Source organism: Zea mays, chromosome 2 (assembly GCF_902167145.1).
Source record: "Zea mays cultivar B73 chromosome 2, Zm-B73-REFERENCE-NAM-5.0, whole genome shotgun sequence".
Taxonomy (NCBI): domain Eukaryota; kingdom Viridiplantae; phylum Streptophyta; class Magnoliopsida; order Poales; family Poaceae; genus Zea; species Zea mays.
In genome coordinates this window covers 195,201,946-195,207,013 of record NC_050097.1, presented here as the reverse complement: position 1 = coordinate 195,207,013, position 5,068 = coordinate 195,201,946, and the positions used below count along the sequence as shown (strand labels likewise).

Sequence of the window (5,068 nt, the reverse complement as noted above, 5' to 3'; positions counted from 1 at the left end):
TGTTCCTTCGTAGCCTGAGCTAGCTAGGAGTAGGGTAATGATGCATCTCTCATGGCGTGGTTGATCCGAGCCTGAGGTCGGGCGAGGCGGCGACTCCTCCGAGGCCGAGGCTGGGGCTGAGACCCAGGGTCGGGCGAGGTGGAGATTTCCTCCCGAGGCCGAGCCCTGAGGTCAGGCAAGGCAGAGCTTCCTCCCGAGGCCGAGGCCAAGGCCGAGCCCTGGGGTCAGGCGAGGCGGAGCTTCTTGTTGCGCCCGAGGCTGAACTCGATCGTTGTCGGTTTCGCCCGGGTGGTTGGCACAGCAGCCGGAGCAGGGCGGGCGGCGCTGTTTTCCTGTCAGATCGGTCAGTGAAAGGGCGAAGTGACTGCGGTCACTTCGACCTTGCCGACTGAGGTGCGCGTGTCAGGATAAGGTGTCAGGCGACCCCAGCATTAAATGTGCATGCAACACGGTCGGCTGGTAAGGCGATTTGGCCAAAGTCGCTTGCACGACAAGGCTTGTCTTTGGCGGAGCCGAGGGTGCACTCACTGTCCGAAGAGACCCTCGGGCGAGGCGTGGACTCGTCCGGGACCACTGTTCCGCCCGAGGCCGGGCTCGGCGAGGTGAGACCGCGTCTCTTGGTAGACGAAGCTTTGACTTTGACCCGAGCCGTAAGCCTTCATGGTTTGCTCTGAAGGTGTTTACCAGCCATGATTAGGAGTGTTGGGGGTACCCCTAATCTCGGTACCCGACACTAATGTTTCAAAACCGTATTGTTTTTATTGCATTTGTCATGTTTTTTTACAATTCACAAAAAAATTCGCAAGAGTTCCCCTTGTTTTATTAACAACCATAGTTATAATAATCACATATTATAAGACATCACCATATTTCAACATACAATAAATCACAAAAAAACAGAGAATATGACAAAATCCACATGACATAGTGCTTAATACAATGTCCACATAACATAGTCCAAAATACATCGTTCACATCACAAAGTTTTTATCATGAGTCCATATCACAAAGTTTTTAGCATAAGACCACATCACGTAGTTTTCATTTCCTCCTAGTCTTACCCTTGCCCTTGGCCCCAAGAGCGTCGGTGCCTGGAGTGTAAGGGTCACGTGGACACCTTCTACGTGGTGTCAGTTGTGATAGCTGAGTTGTAGGAGCATCCTGCAGCTGTGATGGTCCAATCTCCTCCTGACCTGCGGCGCCAGCGTCATCGTCGTCGTCGTCGTCGTCGTGGTGCACGTCTTGAAACGTATCCCGCGTCAATTGTGAGGAGCTCAGTCCAGCTGTAGATGGTCCAACTGCAGAAATGGAACGCTAAACGTCCGGCTGCATAGGAGGCACAGGCAGCTGCATGTCAACGCTCGCCAGAGACCGGCATCCACAACGAGCCGCTGCATGACGAAGACGACGTGATACCCTCTGTAATTGAAAGATGAGTTACACACATATGTTAGAACATACAAATAAACAATTTCGCTTTTAAACAATCGTACTCACTGATAGTAACAAAAGCGTAGTACTGTCTGAAGTTCTCTGTGAGATATGCTCAAGTTCAATAACAGATACGAGCATAGAGTTTCCCTATTCACAAGTTAGAACATTAGGATGCACAAAACAAGACATAATGCATTGAATTAACAGAACTAATTTTAGTAAAGAATTTGGTACCACTCTGTCAAGGATTGGATCAGCCTCAATGTGGGACCCTAGCTGAGCCGCTTTGTTGAACAAAGTGTCTTCGTCGTCTGACGATTCTTGCTCCGCATAGTCAGCAGTTGTCCACTGTCCCTTAAGCTTGCACCTAGTCACACTAACATACCAAATCAAATACCTTCTGAAGTTGTAGTTTGTGTGCGGCTGGTCGTTGACATAGTTTAGATCCCTCTGCTGATCTCATTCATCAATATAATCACGGTGGTGGGTCTCGAAGTCTGTGACCTTCTTCTGCCTCTGTCTATCGAACCTGCAAAAGTTAGACACATATATTAGTAACTCATTGCATATTTGAAATAATAGTTAGAATAACTAGTGGACAAAGTCACTCACTTGTGAAGTTGTATTGAAGTCGAGAACGGCTCGACCAAAAACTCCTGTCGCAATCCAAAATATCGAGCAACTCTGTGGGCAAGTGGTACTCAACAGCATAAAAACAAATGAGGGGACACCTCATTAGGTAGATGTTCTCGTCTATTGAGCACACGCTGCTCAATTGTATGCTGGCAAAATATGGATCAAGATACGGTTGCCAGGTCACCTAGAAAAGTATTAGAATTCACATATAAGTTTATAGTCATTTTACCAACCTCTTAAGAAAAAAGATAAAAGTAGACAACTCACCATCGAAGGAGTAAGTGCGTCGAGCTCGTTTGAGTACTCCACGTACGCACGCTTGTGTCGTGCGAATGGCTCCTCGACCTAGTCCCAGCGGTAGGCAGCCGTGGGTTTAAGCCGATGTCTGGCTACCACGAACCACTGACGAGGAGCAAACTCTCTAGGTCGATCGACGGGTATGTGTGCCCACATCCACAGCTGTAGTAGGTAGACACACCCACCTAAGCTAGCGGTCCTCGATGAACGACGACAAGCCTCGCAAAGTTGCCTATAGAGGAAGGCCAACACTGCAGAAGCCCAGCTGTAACCTCCTGTCATATCCCAGTCAGTCAGGCAGGGCAGAAACATCCATGACGCGTTGTCGCCTGTCGCGTCTGGAAAAAGAACTGAACCAAATAGGTGGAGAATCCAAGCTCGACAATGGTAGCCAATCGTCTGCTCGTCTGCACCAGGTGGACACTCCCCAAAAGCCTGCCTAAGCCAGGTGAGTGGGACTCTGGTGTTGTGGCTACCTCGTAGGTCATCAGGAAGCAGTCTCCCAAGGAAGGCCTCTACCATCTGCCTCCAACCACCTGGTGCTGCCTGACTGGTCACTGGACGACCCATAATGCTGAGACCAATAATCTTCTGCCAATCTTCCAGCGTCACGGTCATCTCACCGCAGGGAAGGTGGAAAGTGTGAGTCTCTGGCCGCCACCTATTGGAAGACAAATGAATACAAAATCATTAGTATGCAAAGTAGATGTGATTATTGTAAAAGTTAAACAAATATAGAAGTCTTTACCTGTCGACCAGAGTCGTCAACGCCGCTGGGTTGAAAGTGGGCAGTCCACGGCGAACCTAGAACTATACGACGTCCAAGCCAGCCCTCTCTAGGAGAGGAGTGTACCTATCATCGTACGTCATCTCCTCTAGAAACTGGTCGTGGGTTCGGACCCACAGAATGGGCAACACCAAGCAATCAAAGTAATTTGATTAGTCAAATATATGTCGCATATACTAATTCGAAATTTTAATATATGTGCAAAATATTACCTCTCCCTCTGCGGTGAGACGGCCCCTGTGGTGCTCGTCGTAGTGAGGGTCCAGCAAGTGGAACTGCGTCATCCTGCAAATTAAGATATCAAGGTTAGTAAAAATATTAAAATGTAACAAACACATTGACATAGTACAATAAAAGTTTAAGTGTAACAAAAACATTGACATAGTACAATAAAAGTTGTATAGAATAAAATATTAAAATGTATCACACCTGACTAAGTGTCCAAATGCATGTACGTGAGTTGTGGCCAAGTCTCCCGCATTGCCTTGGCCTGTGCGTGTAACCAAGTCACGAGCCTATAAAAAGTGAATGTTACTATAGCATTGACTGGTATGCCGTGTATACCCTTGAGCACACTGTTAAATGACTCGGCCATGTTGCTAGTCTGGAACTCGAACCTCCAGCCACCTTCGTCATAGGCCCTTGACCATTTCTGCGGTTCCCTCAGCAATCCAGCACTCCAGTTCTTACCTTCAGCATTTGTTGCATCTTTTAGTTCCTTCAACTTATCCTCGAAAAACGAAACCACCAACTGTCGACAGACCTCCTCAAAAAGGAGGAAGTTAGCCTTGCTACGATCCTTTCGAAGAAGATTTTCTGCTAGATGTCAAGTGCACCATCTGTGGTGCATGGGTGCGTAGCCAGGAATCTGCTCTTGCACTGCATTAAGAATACCTTGGTGTCTGTGAGATATTACACCAACCTCGCGACCAGGGCCCACAACATGGATCCGAACAAGTCGCAAGAACCAAGACCAACTATCTATGTTCTCCCTCTCCACCAAAGCAAATGCCAAAGGAACCAATGCGTTGTCTGCGTCACATGATATGGCAACCAACAATGTGCCCTTATACTTCCCAAGCAGAAAAGTACCATCAATAGAGAGCACGGGACGACAATGCCTGAAGGCCTCTATGCACTGCGAGAAACACCAGAAAGCACGAAAGAAGATCTCTTTGTCGTTCCTCCATTCATTAGGTTTGGGGATGTACTCGTAATGCATACCTAGGTTTTTTGCTTTGATTGCATTGAACAATGCTGGTAACTTCTCATAACCCTCCTCCTAATCCCCGTATATCATCTTCCATGCTCGCTGCTTTGCCCTCCATGCTTTCCCATACTTGATCCTGTAACCAAACAGCTCCGAAGTCATGGTCATAATTGACTTCACCTTCAAGTTTGGCTGACCCTTCAATATCCCCAATAGCCTTTTCGCAATTAGGGTAGATGTCAACTGACGATGCTTAGAGCTCAGCTCTGTCTGGGCACAAGTGCGTGGACCTACAATTTTGGTGATCTTAAACTTTCCAGTTTCCTTCTGCCTTTGGGCACATACCCTCCAATTACATTCCGACACCTCACACACAACAGTGTAACGACACTATGCATACGAGTGTCTCGCCTTGAACGGCCTCTTGCGGTTCACAGAATATTCTTGTAGCCATCGTCTCAGTGTAGGAAGGTCCTTGAAAAGTAAGCCCACCTTAATCTCAATGCTGTCGGTGTTATCCGGAGCCTCTAGCAGTTCATCATCACGTCCTTCTGCATATGCACCGGTGGAATGACTTAGACTGCTAAATTCATGTATTGTAGGGTCACGCTCGGGACACAAACGTCTTATGAGTTCAATTTCTTGCTCGGTCATTTCTTGAACCGGACGGTAATCATCAAAATCTAAGGCCTGTGCAGCCTCAT

At 47.6% G+C, this 5,068-nt stretch overlaps 1 long non-coding RNA gene across 1 annotated transcript; it reads right to left on the bottom strand.

Annotated features, from left to right (window-relative positions):
* Window positions 1–814: 814 nt before the first annotated feature.
* LOC109944590 (uncharacterized) lies at window positions 815–3,442 on the bottom strand. The gene is made up of 7 exons (XR_002267689.2): window positions 3,367–3,442; window positions 3,116–3,249; window positions 2,338–3,028; window positions 2,047–2,254; window positions 1,669–1,963; window positions 1,498–1,581; window positions 815–1,419 (listed from the first exon to the last, which is right to left on the bottom strand). It is a non-coding gene; the product is annotated as an uncharacterized lncRNA (long non-coding RNA).
* Window positions 3,443–5,068: the final 1,626 nt, after the last annotated feature.